Below are 18,872 nucleotides of genomic sequence, written 5' to 3' on the forward strand. Positions count from 1 at the left end.
AGTTAATGGGAATCTTTTAATTGATGTCAGGTGGTTTTAGATTAGGCTCATTGTTAGCCAAATAAAAAAGAGAAATGGTTATCTACTGTTGTTGCCCAACTACCTACATTGGTCTTTGGACTCGTCGGGGCTGGTGCTGCTGTTCCATCCAGTGGCATGGATTAAACTATGGAACAATAACAACCACCCAAAGCTGTACTTTCTCAGTTGGAGCCTGGTCTCCCACTGAGGTTGCCTGGTCCAGATCTGTTTTCCTGCATGGCTTGCATTCAGTGAGGCTCCAGTGCCCCTTGACACTCCCCCAGGTTTAGCTCCTCCATGCTGAGGCTCTGATACTCCCTGGCCTCTGCTGAACATGACTCACCCTTGGTGATTCTTAGATGCTTCCAAGCTCTTATGGGCTTTGCTTGCTCTTAGTGCAATATGTCTAATGCCCCTTTGGGATTGGCAGGCTTGTAGGTTTCCCAGTTGTTGCTGTGCCTTGAGGTTGCTACTTGTACAGATAAACCCTCTGTGTTACAGGGACATTGCTGTTCCTGCCTATGCCTGATGCCCTTTTGGGCAGAAATGCTTGTTACTGCTGCATTACCTAACAACCAGCACTCATGGATGGCTGCAGGAGCCAAGCCCAGGGGAGCTGTGCAAGTGTTTGGCTCCTACCGGAAGCAGTTGGCAGTATCAGATGAGGTCTCTCTCTAGGGACCCGTCAGATAGGTAAGAGCTGGGCTTATAGATAGGCCAATTACATATGTATTTAATATCACTGGGCCTCTAATTGGCCAGAGGTGTGGTTGACAATACAAGATGGCTGCTGAATGGGAGCCAGACAGGAATTTGGCTCCAGGAGTGAAGTAAAATGTCAGTTGGCCAAAAAGAAGTGGGTTTCCTCTTAAAAGATGCAAACAAAAATAGGTACACTGTGTTGTAAAGGAAATGTTACAATATTTCAAAACCTGTATCCCCCTGATATAGGAGTTGTAGGAAATGGAGCTCAAGGTATTAGAAACAGCTGCTTATCAACAAACTGTATTTACTAGTATGAACAAATGTAATGACCCTCACCTTGGTAATCAGTGGAAAGTGAACCAGAAGGCCTCCAGAGCTAAATCATGAACCTTTATAGTTTGAACTAGGAGTCAAGGACTACAATCCCTAAATGTGAGCTGTAGCAGCCACATCCTCCGGGGATCTAAGCACAAAGGAGGATATGTAATATATATTGAATAGTGGGTTACTTAAATATCTTGTAAATGTTTAGGGGCCTAATTATGCTGAAAATTCACTGTGTATGGGCCACACAACCAGGCCTTTTTCACCTGCTCTCCTGTTCATTGAGCACTAGAGTATTGGGTTCTCATTTAGCTATTAAATGGCTTTTACACTCTTAAGTTCAGCATCTTCAATGGGAAGAAGTAGGTGGTATGCCATATTAGAATCAAGATGCATTTACCGAAGTAGGGTGCACCTTATTGAAATCAGTGGTGCACTTTTTTGAAACCAGTGAATTAGCTTGTATGTAATAAACTAGTTTTATTCATGCAGCTAGAAGACTTAGACCACTACCTTATGTAACTGAAACATGTAGTACAAATCTCAATACTGACAATATATATGTAGAGAACAGCAATCACCATAAAATGTATCTGCCTATGCAATTTTTTAAAATTGAATTATATTTCAAGTTGGTATTGTACAATCAGATTAAGTATTTGGGGATTTAAATTGGTTTTTTTAACTAAGAATCAATCTTAATCTTGTAACAACAAACGAAAATAGTGTTTGTATTTTAGCCTTTGTCAAGTTTACAGTTTTTTAACCCAATGATACATGTTTTAGCATTTATTTGCCTCTCCTTATTAATTAATGTACATCACACATAAAAATGCTATGTTTTAAAAGAGTGAAGAAAGGAAACTCGCTGTAATTACTTGATTAATTTGAATACTGTCAAATTTGGCAGTCATACCTACAATGCAGAAACAATCCTGTAACTGTTTGCCATCCCCCCACTACACTGACTGACTAAGAGGGAGTTTTCTCCTCTTCACAATAAGAGGAAATCTCATTTGTTAGACTAAGACTTTTTTAATATTCTCTTCAAAAGCACTACTTAAAGATAAATCACAATGCCAAACACTGGTTTAATGGGGAAAAAGCATGACCGAACGTGGGAAAAATGTACAATTTGATAAGATGAAGATCATTTTCTTCATCTCCATTAGTTTTATGTAACCTATTTTTTAAAAAAAGAATATTGCAGTTTGCTTTGTTAAACTGAGCCCAAAGTCCCTAAAGTGTGTTTTCAAGAGGCTTTTCATGTTTCATCTTTATACCACAATGGAACATGAAATCTTGTAACTAAATGATTCTCTATCTGCAATACTGCAGTGGGTTTGACCGTTCCCTCTTCACCCTTGTCCAAAGTCATCTGTTTTGTTCCTTCTGACAGTTTAAAATACAAGGGGGAAGATTAGGGATTTGGATCTGATATCCACGTCCCAGATCCTATACCACTGCGATTTATGGGAAGTTTTCCATTCACTTCACTGAGCATAGGATCAAGCCCTGAGTGACTGGGTAACATGTCCATAAGCTTTATGAATTACTGTGATAGAATATAATGAAAAAATAAGGGATAAGCAATGTTTCTCAGCTATGCTTGGCTGGCCTATTTTTAAATTAAGATGATATAAGCTAATATTATTTTTTAGTCAAATGTCTAAATACTCTAGACATATTATATTGACTTGTATAAGAGATTGGAATCAGTTTAATACTGAACAGGCTCACATTTGCAGGAAGAAATCCTAGACTTGCAATGGACTGTATCTGATTGTAGGTCCTTATCCATTCAAATTCTATGATTCTCTAAGATGAATGAAATATTTCTATATTTGTTTTTGTTCATACTATCTTTTTCAATTCTTATTCACGTGGCTAACTAAGCTATGTAACTGATGCAATTCTTCACAGAAGTGCACTGAAGCTACTATCTAAATGTATCAATATTTTCTATCTGGCAATATTCAGAATAGCGGCTGTGTTAGTCTGTATCCGCAAAAAGAAAAGGAGTACTTGTGACACCTTAGAGACTAACCAATTTATTTGAGCATATTTGACAGCTCACGAAAGCTTATGCTCAAATAAATTTGTTGGTCTCTAAGGTGCCACAAGTACTCCTTTTCTTTTTATCTGGCAATAGGCACTTTAAATTAAATTTAAAAAATTATGTGGAGGAAGGGTGGTCATTTTTAAAAGGGCACAGGAGTGGAAACCAGAAGGCTGGGGTTCCATTCCTCGTGGGCCCTTGGAAAGTCATTTATCCTCTGTGTGACTCAATTTCCTATTCTGTAAAATGGAGATGATTCACTCTTATGACAAGGGATTAACTTCGTAATGCTTGTTAAGGATTACTTTATTAAGGCATGTTAAAGCACTTTGAGATCCTGGGCTGGAAGATGCCATAGAATGCAAAGTACTACTTCTATATTGGCTTTGTTGAGGTTGGTTTACAGCATGTTTTGCCCAGTCATGTGACACAGAGTTTTCTAGAGTACTGTGACCCATTTGGATAAAATGAACAAAAAGAGGAAAATATTTTTCTATAGCAGATGCAAAAATAGAAGCAAGACAATAACAAACATTTTATAAAGCTGATTAACTTTTATTTATATGGCAATATTTCAGCTATCACTATCCTCAGTCCACAATGTTACAATAGGAAACTCTATTTAAACTCCCATTTTATTCCAGGAAACACAAGTGAATTCTCAACGGGGTGACTTTGTGGCATCTTCTTACAATAAGAAGAAGTAGAGAATTAAGCACAGAATTGCACGTGTAATAGATAATGTGATTTACGGGCTTAAATGTTCTGTTGGAGTGTTGTGGGTGGATGAAACTAAACACACACTTAAAATAAGGATTACAGAACATAAAAGTGACATACAAAGACAGGACAAAATATCACCTGTGGCCATACATTTTGTTGATGAGAAACATGAGGTTATATCCAGGAGGATTTTTTGGAATGCATCACGTGGGAAAGCAAAGTAGAAGTAGTGACAAGAAAACTGAGAAGAAAATCCTGTGGGTCCTTGAAGGGCAGTGGGGAATTCAGACTTCATTGAGAAGGACTGTGAAACGGAAAGAAGAATTTTGATCCATTATCCCTGGAGGAAAAGAGTAGGGAATAGAATAAAAGTGTAAAGTATATGTGTCTTAGACACACAAAATATCAATCCATGTAAAGATGGAATTAAATTTCAGAATACATATCAGCAATTTAATGGTAAAACACATTGCATTGATGTTCTAATTATCCCAAAATAAGGTGTTTTATCAGGGTTAAAGTTACACTCAAAAGAAATCCAAATCCAATAATGTCAAAATGAGTAGTTATGGCACCCAAACAACCTTAACGTAGTGTCAACATGAGGGGAGAAAATATGAAGGAAAATAAAAAAGTCTTCAAAAATCAGTTCAGTCTAATCTGGGACCACAAACACCTGAATCATAATCATATAGCTCTTGCATAGCATCACATCGAGGTAGAGCTACAGTTGCGTGGGTTCGTTAATTGAGCATTTCTTATAACGTTTGAACTTCCAGAGTATGTAATCCATGATTTTGGGATAACTACAATATCTCTGTAATGTGTTTTATCTTACTGGCATGTACTTTGATACTTAACTCCATCCTAAATAACATTTTTGTCTAGGAATATATCCTGGAATAATTCCTTACTTATATTTTGTACGCATTAATTGATGTCCAATGCTATATACTGGTTGTGGTCTGAATTTAGCAGGATAAAATGGAAGGTTAGGATTGGTTTCTGTCACTGTTATACTGTGGTCTGAGGGAGGATAAGGGTAATTGAAATGAAATATTAGTAATTTCATATTTATATTTGTATAAATAGTGTCCACATACTTTTACTTTGTGTCACTGTAAGCTTTGGTGAACAGTTATCCACCAGAACTAAGAACACCATCTTTCAGATTGTTTGCTGAGAAAATAACTATGATTTGGAGCACTAACCTCTTCAGTTTTAAAAAGAGAGTGCACAGTGTGTGAATGCCTTATGCACATATGTGGTATTATTCATAAGTTCCTGGAACCCCCCAAAAAGCAGTCAGACTCAGGATACAAAGAAAGCTTGGAATCCGTTTTAGCTGAGAGAAAAGAGGCTCATTATTACACTGACTCCGAATTTCTTTTATTCAGAATGGAAATCTGTTAAGTAGCACATACGCTGCCAGATCCTCAGCTGGTGTAAATCCTCTTCATGGGCTTCAATGGGGCTATGCCAGTAAATCAATATTGACACATTTAGAAGGAGAATGAGAGAGGTCTGTAAGAGGTTTTAGAAATCTTTGTACAATCATTTGCCGGGAGCAGGGGCGGGAAAGTTGAAGGTGATGTATTAGCAGGAGAAGATAAAGATGATAGTAACTAAACAAACAAAAAATAGCTGGAAATTTAAAGGGAGATGCATTGAAATATTGTCTGTGACTCTGGCAACAATGCCTTCAGAAGAAATTGAATCTCATTCTTTCATTTTTTTTAAAGATTTGAGATGAAAGGACTCAAAATACAGCAAAATGAGGTTATGTAAGAAGAATCTGACTGAGAACTGGGGATCCAAAAGATGGCGTAAATGGACACAAATAACTAGACAGAACTAAATTAGACTCATTGATCAAGTACGTCTTGTCAGGTCATTGTCACATTTTTCTGCTGTCTGTGATTCAGAGTGACTCAGAAGTACAGGTATTTGGGATCTAGAATGTCCTGTTTTAATACGTACAGCATATGGTGAAACAACTTCAAATTATTTTACTGTATAGCAACCTACCACAAGTCAAAAATTAAAAAGTTCAGATATTCTAGAAGAAGGAAATATCCAGAAAACAGTAATTCTGAAAAAAAACTAATGGTGGTTGTCATTTAAATAGTTATTAACTTGCCATGTGGTACGGTGGCAAACCCCCAAATACTGTTTTTTACTTTGGGGCCACATTATGTCATTGGGCAGGGAGATGACAGCTCCTCCCCTTAAGACTGATGAAAATTCACCTAGAACATTGCTTTAAGTTATGGGCACATCAGTACCAAAAAGACAGATGTAGATAGCAGGAAATTCAGCAGAAAAATAAAAATGGGGAAAGATCTTGACCTATGTGGAAAGAAAATCTCTTACTTAGAAGGAAGAAAAAACATCTAAATATATTTAGGTGAGAAAATGATGAATGGAGAGAGAAGTTTCTACAAATAAAGATGAAAACCCAGCTGAAGAAGAGGAAATTTTTTATGGTTGTCCAAGGGAGTAGACCTTGGAGTAACTTGTATGAAATTAAGAAAGGGAAAACATAGACTAAATATCAGAGAATTTCTCAGGCCTCATCATTTGTAAAAATTAATTCTTGGACAGTGGTGGAAATGCCATTGTTTTGGATTATTTTATAATGGGCAATATAACACAGGAGAATATAGTGAAGGAAACCATTCTGCATCAACAGGGAGATGGACTAGATGACTTAAGAGGTCTTACTTTGTTTTGTAAAGCACATAAATAAGGAACTGATTTAGGATTTTAAGGTCAACCTAGGTAAAGATTTTTTTTCATTAGAAAAAAACGTGAGTTTTTCATGGTGCACAGCCTTCCCAAGCACTCTCTCCCTTGTTTTGGCCCTACATAAGACGTAAGTGCCATAGCTGTCATCTGAGCCTTGGCGTAAAGTACAGGATTATCTTGCTAGATCTTCAAGATCATGCCTAAAATGAGTGGGCTATGTTGAGTTCTGCTGTTTTGAAATATGTAGTGGGGCATTCCTTCTTTGTATTCTTTGGAAGATACTCTGGATACTTTAACAACAACGTATGTTTCTACTCATATGTCTATTTACTAAGTTCACAGTGACTTGTTGGAAATTGGCAGGTATGTTTCAAGTTTAGTGGTCATGAAAAGTATCTAATTTTGGAACACTTCACAGACCAGCTCTAACTATGTCAGTATTGTCTATAAATAGCAGACATGCAAACAGGCTATGCCTGTGCCTCCCCAAAAAACCCAAGTAGAACCAAAATCCTTTACATGTGTTCAAAATAATATGTTGTGCCAATTTCATCCTGAAGTATGTATAAGACTTCCATGAGGACCGGGTCAAATTCAGAGGGGATAGAATTGGTGATGTATGTTGTATGTCATTTATAATTTAAGAGCCATCAGTGACTGTACAAAGAAAATATATCTTGCACATTGAAGACAGATGGAGGTATAAAAGGGAAATAAATTAAGAGGGAATATAATTTTAAGATAAGGGTAATTTGTCATCTCTATTTAAAGTAAACAAACTATGTAAGTTAGGGGCCCACTTTGCCTAAATGACTGAAGATTTAGACCAAGATTTTCAAATTTGAATACTTAAGAAGTTAGACTCCTACATCCATGTTTAGGCACCTAAATTTGGCCTTGTTTTCAAAGGGGTTGATCATCTGTAGCTCCCATTACCTTCACTGAAATTTGTAGGTGCTCAGCGATTTTGAAAATTAGACCATTTCTATTTAAACATGCAAATATTGATTTAGGAATGCAACTGTAGCACCCTGTTCTGAAATTTTTGGCCTCTGCAAATTCTATCAAGTATTACAGTAGAGCAGGATAGAGTATTTTGAGGTGTCATTGAGTAAAGCAGAATTAATATGTAGGAAAAGCTTTTCTTTGTCACGTTCAAGACAAAGGCAGATATTTGTAGAAACAACTCTGCAAGAGAGGATATAGAGTAAACATAGCTTCCCAAATTCAGTACAACATCATTAATCCAAGTAGTAGGTTGAGATATGCATAAAATATTGAGGGTTTTACAGTTTTTGCTTTTCGTTGCAACAACTGTAGGAGCATGTGGCTTTTATTCTAGAAACTGAATATACTGGACAAATATTGTCACAACTACAATTTCATAAGTTAGTAACTTGCTGATTTGCACATAACATGAAGAAGAGACTACTACCTTTTAAGACTTGTTTGTAGACTCTAAGTGGTTTTAAATGTTGTGTATATTTGATTGTCTATTATACAGCTTCAGGACTGGAGTCTCCAGTCGCCAAATTCATTTAGCTTAAAGTGGCCAGAGATTTGTACTAGAGAATTCCCACTGAGTAGGGGGATTCTCTGCTGACATAAAGTTTGTGGAGGTAGCTCTGCTGCATCTTCTGGTGCTGCCTCCTGTACTGGAATTTTGCTGACTGGTAGAAGGCAAAGAGTAAGGAAAAGGGTCATGTCTGAGAAGAAATGACGGAGTGGGGGGTAGTTTAGTGAGGCCTCGCTACTGGAAGACACCCACCTCTCTAGTTTTAGCATAAGCCAGGGCTGAGTGGCTGAAAATCAGGGAGCGCCCTGTTAGCACACCCTCTGCAAGGCCCATGAGCTCTCGTCAGAGGCAGTGAAAAACAAAGCTTTCAGCCTTTATTATCATCATGTATACTCAACAACACACACAGGTTTCAATAAGGTTGAAGCCCAATTGTGCCAGGCACTTTACTGTCCTATTAAATTACAGTAGAAGAAACACGACATGAGAGGTTGGTGAAACATAAGAACGGATACAGGAGGTGGGCGGGATCATGAGTAACAATTGGATGTTTTAGCAGCAGTAGCTCTAGTCACAATAATTGTGACTTTTTGTGTGCCTAGCTACTATCACTATGGCAGTTTTCTGTATGCATCATGGCAGAGGCGAATTTTAACGAGGAATCTGAAAAAGGATAAGCTGAGGGCTTTGCTGGGATTTTTTCCTAGTGGTAGTGTGAGAAAGGCAGCATCCATGTCTGATTGCTGGGACGATGTTATGATAAGATAATAGAATCATAGAATTGTAGGACTGGAAGGGATCTCAAGAGGTCATCTAGTCCCCTACACTCATGGCAGGACTAGGTATTATCTTCTAGACCATCTCTGGCAGATGTTTGTCTAATTGCTCTTAAAAATTTCCAGTGATGGAGATTCCACAACCTCCCTAGGCAGTTTATTCTAGTGCTTAACCACCCTGACAGGTAGGAAATTTTTCCTAATGTCCAACCTAAACCTCCCTTGCTGCCATTACTTCCTGTCTTATCCTCAGAGGTTAAGGAGAACAGTTTTTCTCCCTCCTCCTTGTAACAATCTTTTATGGACTTGAAAACTGTTATCATGTCCCCTCTCAGTCTTCTCTTCTCCAGACTAAACAAACTGATTTTTTTTCAATCTTCCCTTGTAGGTCATGTTTTCTAGACCTTTAATCATTTTTGTTGCTCTTCTCTGGACTTGCTCCAATTTGTCCACATCTTTCCTGAAATGTGGTGCCCAGAACTGGACATAATACTCCATTGGAGGCTAATCAGTGTGGAGTAAAGCAGAATAATTAATTCTCAAGACTTACTTACAGCACTCCTGCTCATATATCCTAGGTTAATGTATGCTTTTTTTTGCAATAGTGTTACGCTGTTGACTCATATTTACCTTGTGATCTGCTATGACCCACAGATCCCTTTCTCTAGTACTCCTTCCTAGGCAGTCATTTTCCATTTTTTGTATCTGTGTAACTGATATTTCCTTCCGAAGTGGAGTATGTTGCATTTGTCCTTATTGAATTTCATCCTATTTACTTCAGACCATTTGTCCAGTTTGTCCAGATCATTTTGAATTTTAATCCTATCCTCCAAAGCACATGCAACCCCTCCCAGCGTGGTATCATCTGCAAACTTTATAAGTGTACTCTGTATGCCATTATTGTGACGGTTTGCCCGCAGGGTGCCACCTGGAACGGGGGTACCATTGAGCCCTCTGACCCACCAGTCTGGGCTACCTCTCTCACTGTGCTGTTGTGAAAAGTTGAAAAGCCCTCCAGCCTGCACTTTCACCAGCATTCAGACAGGTAGAGACATGCCCAGCTGAAGTTACATGCAGGCTTTCTAAACACCAGCCTCCCAGCCTAGGACCCCAGAGCAGTACCATCCTTCCCTGATCATATCTGGCCATTATATGGGTTTAATACCTGATCTGCCTCTCCCTCAATGTGAAGAGGGCTATGCACACTTGTCGTAACCAAGCTGAGATTTTCCCCAGACCCCTTAGTCAAATGTACTCTGGGATTAAAACATAAAATACATTTATTAACTACAAGATAGATTTTAAGTAATTATAAGTGATAGCGAACAGATCAAAGCAGATTACCTAGTAAATAAACAAAAATGCAAACTGAGCTTAACCTACTAGATAGGATATGAATTAACAAATTCTCACCCTGAGTGATGCACAGGCTGGCAGATTCTTAAGGCACAAGCTGCCTTTGATTTGTAGCTTGCATTTCCCAGCTTTTCATACACAGGGTAGAATTCCCTTTGGACTGGGACGATCACTTCCCCTAGTTCAGTCTTTGTTCCTCAGGTGTGTTTTGTAGGGAGAGTGAGGTACCATCCTGATATCATTTCCCCCTTTTATATCTTCTTCCCACTTGGTGGAAAGCTTTTGCTGTGAACTGGGTCAAACAATTCCTATTGTGTAGTGTTATTTCTGAGAGGTTTCTATTGTACACAGTTCCTGGGGTAATCCTTGAGCTTGTGTGCATTTTCACAATTAGCCATTAACATTGTTTGGCCTTTTTTACTGTTGTACCTGAAAAGCTGCTTGTGGGTGTTTTCAACCTCACAATCTGTTTCAACAACACATACATAGCCAAACTTCATAACTTCACATAGAACGATAGCACATACAATCCAATGATATATTAATGTTTAGCAGAGCAAGACTTTTGGAATGATACCTCACAAGGTATACTTTGTATAAAACATCCTAATTATGTGATAGTGCTGAATAAGGGGGTGCCAGGGTGTCACAATGATTTAGATATTGAAGAGACCCAAAACTGATCCCTGCAGGACCCCACTTGATAGGCCTTTCCAACTTGACTGTGAACCACTGATAAGTACTCTCTGGGAACAGTTTTCCAACCAGTTATGTACCCACCTTATAGTAGCTCCATGTAGACAGTATTTTCCTAGTTTAAGAAGGTCATGCTAGACCTTTTCAAAAGCCTCACTAAAGTCAAGATATACCACATCTACTGCTTTCCCCTGTATCCACAAAGTTGTTACTCTGTCAAAGAAAGCTATTAGGTTGTTTTGACACAACTTGTTTTGGACAAATCCATGCTGACTGTTACTTATCACCTTATTATCTTCTTTGTATTTGCAAATTGATTGCTTAATTATTTGCTCCATTATCTTTCTGGGTACTGATGTTGAGCTGACTGGTTTGTAATCCCCCAGGTTGTCTGTCTTCCTTTTTATAAATTGGCACTATATTTGCCCTTTTCAAGTCCTCTGGAATCTTTCCTGTCTTCCATGATTTTTCAGAGATAATTGCTAATGGCTCAGATATCTCCTCAGTCTGCTCTTTGTGTATTCTAGGATGTATTTCATCAGGCCCTGGTTACTTGAAGACATCTAATTTGTCTAAGTAATTTTTAACTTGTCCTTTCCCTATTTTAGCCTCTGATGCTATCTCATTTTCACTGGCATTCAATATGTTAGCTGTCCAATCACTACAAACTTTTGGGGTAAAAACTGAAACAAAAAAGTCATTTAGTACTTCTGCCATTTTCACATGTTCTGTTATTGTTTTCCCCCACCTCATTGAGTAATGGGCCTACCTTGTCCTTGGCTTCCTCTTGCTTCTAATATATTTGTAAAATGTTTTCTTGTTACCCTTTATGTCTCTAACTAGTTTAATCTCATTTTGTGCCTTTGCCTTTCTAATTTTATCCCTACATACTTGTGTTGTTTGTTTATATTCATCCTTTGTAATTTGACCCAGTTTCCACTTTTTATAGGACTCTTTATGAGTTTCAGATAATTGAAAATCTTCTGGTTAAGCCAGGGTGGTCTCTTGCCATACTTCCTATCTTTCCTACGCAGTGGAATAGTTTGCTCTTGTGCCCTTAATAATGTCTCTTTGAGAAATTGACAACTCTCTTGAACTGTATTTCCTCTTAGACTTGCTTCCTGTGGGATCTTACGTACCAGCTCCCTGAGTTTACAACAGTCTGCCTAGGATGGTAAGTAAAGCTAATTTTTTTTAAAAAAAGGTTTATAAGTAAAGACAAGAAATGTTACAAAATCAGAGTAATGAGTCCGGAAGATGATCTTAGCAGCAGTATTTTGGATGGGTTTGAGGGGGGTGAGGTTGCAGTTAGAAAGGAGAATGACGTAGTAGTCTGGAAATAAGATCATTAGAGCTTGGACAAGAGTTTTAATAGTGTCAGTAGAGAGAAAAGGTCAGATATTGGATTTGCCTAACTTTCTGTGAAAGAGGAATCATAGAAATGTAGGGCTGGAAGGAAACTTGAGAAATCATCAAGTCCAGCCCTCTGCACTGTGGCCGGACCAAGTAAACATCTCTGACAGGTGTTTGTTCAACTTGTTTTTTAAATACTTCCAATGATGAGGACTCCATGACCTCTCTTGGAAGCCTATTCCAGAGCTTAACTACCCTCATAGTTAGAAAGTTTTTCCTAATAGCTAACATACATCTCCCTTGCTTCATATTAAACCCATTGCTGCTTGTTCTGCCTTCAGTGGACATGGAGAACAATTGATCACTGTCCTCTTTATAACAGCCCTTAACATATTGGAAGGCTGTTATCAGGTCATCCATCACTCTCCTTTTCTTAAGACTAAACAGACCCAGTTTTTTCAACCTTTCCTCATAGGTCTGGTTTTATAAATCTTTTATCATTTCTGTTGCTCTTCTCTAGACTCTTTCCAATTTGTCTGCATCCTCCCTAAATTGTGGTGCCCAGAATTGGACACAGAATTCCAGCTGGGCCTTTACCAGTGCCGAGCAGAGCAGGACAACTACCCCCTATGTCTTTCTTACAACACTCCTGTTAATATACACAAGAATTATATTAGCCTTTTTTTGCAGCTGCATCACATTGACCACTCCTATTCAGTTTTGGTTCACTGTAACCCCCAGATCTTTTTCAGCAGCACTGCCACCGAGACAGTCATTCCCCATGTTGTAGTTGTGTGCAGAGAAGGAAGATAGTGTGAAGTCAGTAGAGTAGTGGAGAGGAGAGCTTAGATTTGAGTCCTGCAAAACTCAAGTTGTTGCTGTGCAGCAGCAGTTTTGCTTTTAAAACAAATCTCCAGTGAAACCATCTTTCCTTTGTGTAATAGGGTCTAACTGAATATACTGCCCTCTAGGAGTTCTCAGAAATTAGATGACTTCTCAGGTAATTTTGGTTTACTTTGGTATTAACAAACAAATTTATGAGATGGATTAGAAAGTTTACTAGGTTTCTTAATTTTTCTGAGTAAAGTAATGAAAGGCAAACATTATTGCTTTGGACAGAGATTTAATGACGGAATGATGGCATATCCTCTAGTAACTATAAATCCTATAGCAGGTAAATGAACTTACCTTTTGTTGAATGCAATGCCAAAACAAACTCAGTTGAAGTGGATGCCTATTTCCCCATCGGATTTATTTTATCTGAAACTGAGATAATAAATTGTTGAAGTGAAGCCAGAGAGACAATCAAGGTAATCACAATGCCAGACCCTTAAACAATTAACTTCTTCTATTATATATAAGTTCATATTTGGCTGATTAATTGACTTTAATATATTTTGATGTTTTATTCATATTACACCTTTTGATTATGGCTATCCTGACAGGAATAAATGGGTTCACAACATAAGAAGCTGATTAAATGGCAACCTGGATACAAATAAACCTCAAAACATAGAAACGAAATATTTAACTCTGCTTGAACTAGTGTATTGTAGCCCTTTTTACACTGCAGCTAAAAACTGATATAAGAAAAGAAGCTTCTAAATACAAGCACAGGACAATTATTGTGATCAGTCATCTTCTCAGCGTATGAGAATATATCCATATTTTCAATCAACAGGTCATTTTTTAAAGCTTTTCCTGTGCCTAACCAAGACTTTGCCATTCCCTTCTGGAGTAGACAGTTGTCAAAGATTCACCTGGCAGTCACAGGATATTATTTCATTAATTTCTAGTGCCTATCACCATGGCTGTTTCCATTATAAAAATAAAAACAGCAATTATGTATGCCTTTTTGCAAACTTAAATAAATTGGGCCCTTCATCATGCCATGAAAGTCATTAGCCTTAGGTTCTGATAGACTACAAAGACAAATGTATTCTAAAGAGGAGGGTCTGCAACTCAAAGAACCCTGTCTAAATCTCTTGTCACTTACACCAGTTTTACAGTAGTGTAATTTCATTGAATTCACTGAGGTTATTCCTGGTTTAAGTGAAAGGAGGATCTGGCCTGGAGTGTTCAAAGCATCTATTCTTATCGTAAAAGGCTTCCAGATGATCTTAACTGCAGAAATAGGCTTTGGCTTGGGTTCCAGGTAATTTAGAGGGTTAAATTATCACCAGCAATACAAACTACATTCAGATATAGAAATGAAGCCAATTCTGACACTTAAATGCAGTTGTTATTCATTCACAGCAGCCTGCTTCACTTAAGAAGTAGGTAGCTGCACTCTGAACCCACTGGTGCTTCTTGGTGGACTTCAAGGGTAAATCTAAACAGAACTCATTACAGTCATTAAACCTGGAAGGAACTTTTATTTAAGCTGACAGTTTGTTGTGGCAAAAGTATGGAAGACCGTTGCAAGGTCTGTATCTGAGAGGAGATGTTAGAGTTTCTCATCTAGCATATTGGGTAAAATACACAGTGGGCCACCCCTATCTGAGACCATAAGCCTCATGTGGAAGGTTATAGAGGACTCCCAGGCTACATACTGTTTTGGTTAAAGGTGATTATGTAGTACACCCTCAATAGAAGTTGCAAACCCCTCTCTCATCCTCATATTCAAATGGAATGTAACTCCCTCCAACAAGAAGAAAAGGAGTACTTGTGGCACCTTAGAGACTAACCAATTTATTTGAGCATAAGCTTTCGTGAGCTACAGCTCACTTCATTGGATGCATACTGTGGAAACTGCAGAAGACATTATATACACAGAGACCATGAAACAATACCTCCTCCCACTCCACTCTCCTGCTGGTAATAGCTTATCTAAAGTGATCACTCTCCTTACAATGTGTATGATAATCAAGTTGGGCCATTTCCAGCACAAATCTAGGTTTTCTGGCCCTCCGCGTCCGTCCCCCCCCACAAACTCACTCTCCTGCTGGTAATAGCCCATCCAAAGTGACCACTCTCTTTACAATGTGTATGATAATCAAGGTGGGCCATTTCCAGCACAAATCCAGGTTTTCTCACCTCCTCTTCCCCCCCCTTTTTTGGGGGGGGGTGAGAGTGAGTTTGTGGCGAGGGGGGGGCGGAGGGTGAGAAAACCTGGATTTGTGCTGGAAATGGCCCAACTTGATTATCATACACATTGTAAAGAGAGTGATCACTTTAGATAAGCTATTACCAGCAGGAGAGTGGGGTGGGAGGAGGTATTGTTTTATGGTCTCTGTGTATATAATGTCTTCTGCAGTTTCCACAGTATGCATCCGATGAAGTGAGCTGTAGCTCACGAAAGCTTATGCTCAAATAAATTGGTTAGTCTCTAAGGTGCCACAAGTACTCCTTTTCTTTTTGCGAATACAGACTAACACGGCTGTTACTCTGAATCCCTCCAACAAGAATTACTTCAAACTTACCTGGGTTGAGAGGTAGCCTGTTTGCTTACATTAGGATCCCTATCTCAGTTACACAATGGGAGTGTAATGAGATTGTAGAATCTAGGTTTAAAAAAAACTGAGTGAGTCTTGCTAGCAGATAGATGCTGCAGCCCAAAACATTGCATGATATCCCTTTAGTGGCTTCCCGTACACATGGAAACTTACAGAACTTTACCTGCAAGAGCCCTCAAGGATGATGAGCAGTTGACCCAGCACTACTCCTTTAGCATATTTTGAAGAGGAAGGAGCAATTCCATTGAAGGTCCATTCTGACAACTCTAGCAAATATCCACAGGGTAGTAGATCATGGTCATCGGTATTAGAAGCTGTTGATGGATATACAGAATAATCATGGGCTCATTACCCTTGTGCACGAATAAAAGGAAATAACCAACTATAAAAATCACTACATTCTCAGTTTTATACCCAGAAGATATTAAAAAAATGGCTAATAGCTACAGACCAGAGTATCAAAATACCTGAAATGCCCATGAGTGGCTCATAGTCCCATGTTTTGAAGTATCTAAATACTTGTGGAACACTTATTAAATTTCGAGCCAGAACTAGTTCTGGTTTCATCTTGCAGTTCTATTCTGCCCAGTTCTGATTTGAGCCTTTTCAAGTGACCACAGACAAAATAAAAATGGTCACAGACTTACACTGGTGTGTTTTTACTGCTATTTAGGGCCAGATTATGCTCCTCCTAAATCACATTGGACAGTAGTTGCTCATGTGACTAGTCCCTGGTGAGGTAAATAACTGCTCACTAGTGTGAGTAAGAGGGTCACAATACAGCCTTTAGTGATCTCCCCCGTCCCAGGCCCATTTTGTTACCAATTGCAGGGAAGACAATTTTGAGTGGGTATTGTGAGGAAAATACATTAAAGATTGTGAGGCACTCAGATACTACAGTATTACAAATAAACGGATGAGCAATTTTGGGGTGAAACTTCCAGTTGCAGAGGAAATAATTCCCCAAGATGTTTCTTAAAAGTACTATGTATTTTCTGGCTCTCCACTCAAAATAATCAGTGATGAGACAAGCAGGAAACACAATGAAAATAATACAAGGAAACATTTTCATCAACACCCATCCCTAAAGCTTCATCCAGCAAGTCATTGTTTTGCTTTTCTAGGGGACTGTTCACAACACAGCCAATGTGGGAATCTCTGATTTTAAACCAAACCAATGAATAATTTTTTCAAACTGACATAAGCATGTTAAGTATTGCCAATTCACCTCTATTAAAATATATCTTCTTTTTAAAGAACTGCATGTTTATATTACAAGCTCCCTATCTCTCTCTCTCACACACACATACATGCAAGCACACGCTCTTCATTGCATATACTGGATGTGAGATAACTCAATGGATACCAGCACAATGTGACAAACACAGAGATTGTTTATGTAATGCATCAGTCCATAGCTGAGTCTTTAAAGTATTATTTTGAATTGATCCAATAATACTCCGGGTACACCAGCCCTTTGCATTATTAAGCCCTCAGATCTCTCTTCTTGGAGTAAAATAATGTTTTACCAATATTTTAATATTTTAGCTTATAAGGGGGGAATTGGCTTGCTTTATGTTTCTAAGATGAACTGGCCTTAACTGTCCCTTTGAAAATGTTTGCAACTCTTATTCTGATTTGAAAGGAAATATGAAAAGGAGTCTAATTAACCTTAAGGAGTGTAAATCACACAACACTGTATTTGTTTAAGTAGTCAGAGTTACGTGATAGGGAGGAGGCAGGATATCCTAATCATCAAACCACTTTCCCCTATAATTATGGGCCCTAATCAGCACATTGTGCTCACTCTTTACTCAAGCAAATCTCTCACCAGTGTCAATGGGAGTTTTGCCTGAGGAAGGACTGCTATCCTGGGCCCTGCAGCAACGATCACACCATGATCTCTGTATGTATTGTGAGTGCATAGATAGAAAAGAAGCATCAGAATTCACCCTAACACTAGTTTCCTCTGTATTAAACTAAACAGTTTATTAAATGTGACAGGCATTTTCAGGGATTTCTCAAAGCCTTGGCTATTGCTGCTATCTGCCTATAGGAAGCTGGGTTTACCAATATGGACCAGGTAGCCTCTCCCCTCTGCAGCACGTGGATAATGGCGAGCATGCAAAATAATGAGACAATACTGATGTCCATTGTGGATAGGGATGCCTCTTTAAAACCTTAGCTGATGTTTCTAGGTTGCTTCAGCTCCACCAGTGCAAGCATGTTGGAAGCCCTCGAGTAGGATGGCTGCTACTGGCATTTTAAGCAACCTCTCACCTAACTTGCTCAGGGCAAGTCTAATCAGCTTGGTGCTGAAAATGGCTGTCAGAGATCATCCACATTGATTCCCAATGTTGTTTATACCCGTGGAGCTTAATTGGTGCTAGCAATGGTGGCATTTTTTTAAAAAAAGATCCCTAGTGTAAGCAAGTTTATTGACTTCAGTAGTCTTGCTCCAGATTTACAGTGGTCCAACTGAGAGAGAAAACTAGCCCATTTACTCCAGAAGATCTGCCATTCAGCCTAACTGAATAACTAGACATAAAATTCAAGCCCAAAGTTTAGTTATGAAATTACTTTTCAGCCTCTGAAGAACATAGTAAATCACATAGGCTATTCATGTTTATTTTTTCACTACTCAGCACAACTACAGTAGGAGTCATCTGTATCCCTAATAAGAGAATAGAATAAAATAATTAAAAAAACATTACTCTGTCTTTGCTTTTATTTCTGGTGGGAAACAATGCCTTTGACACCCACCTATCTAAAATTGCAAAGCAAAATTCTCCCCAGAGGCATGTACATGTGCAACCACCATTGACTGCAATGACAGGTAAATAAATACGTATACCTGAGAAAAGACTTCATCCCTCATTACAATATATTGTTCAACACTCACATTTTCACACACACACACACACACACTTCAACTACAGGCAGAACAATGCTGTCCTCCTTGAGGCGCTGCAGTGACTTTTTTTTTCCTGCCATTGTCTGTTGTTGCTTTCTTGAGCAGCTGCTTTGACATATTGTGATATTTCTTTCTCTTAGCTTCTTTAAAAAAAACAACAACAAAACCTCCTTTTTCTTAAAGTTGAAATTTGGATTATATTTGCCCATATCTGCACATTTTAGAC

At 38.5% G+C, this 18,872-nt stretch overlaps 2 long non-coding RNA genes across 2 annotated transcripts in view; one reads left to right on the top strand and one right to left on the bottom strand.

Moving 5' to 3' along the window:
* LOC125635743 (uncharacterized) overlaps positions 1-18,872 on the bottom strand; it is a 107,313-nt gene that overhangs the window by 32,758 nt on the left and 55,683 nt on the right. Inside the window, exons 4-6 of the long non-coding RNA XR_007356359.2 lie at positions 15,896-16,046; positions 15,700-15,780; positions 13,466-13,543 (exon numbers count right to left, since the gene is read on the bottom strand). This is a non-coding gene — a long non-coding RNA (uncharacterized LOC125635743). The remainder of the gene's footprint in view (positions 1-13,465; positions 13,544-15,699; positions 15,781-15,895; positions 16,047-18,872) is intronic.
* The window catches only part of LOC142071913 (uncharacterized), a 248,828-nt gene that overhangs the window by 27,504 nt on the left and 202,452 nt on the right, over positions 1-18,872 (top strand). The window contains exon 2 of the long non-coding RNA XR_012668146.1: positions 12,037-12,098. This is a non-coding gene — a long non-coding RNA (uncharacterized LOC142071913). The remainder of the gene's footprint in view (positions 1-12,036; positions 12,099-18,872) is intronic.

This window comes from Caretta caretta, chromosome 4 (assembly GCF_965140235.1).
Source record: "Caretta caretta isolate rCarCar2 chromosome 4, rCarCar1.hap1, whole genome shotgun sequence".
Lineage (NCBI taxonomy): Eukaryota > Metazoa > Chordata > Testudines > Cheloniidae > Caretta > Caretta caretta.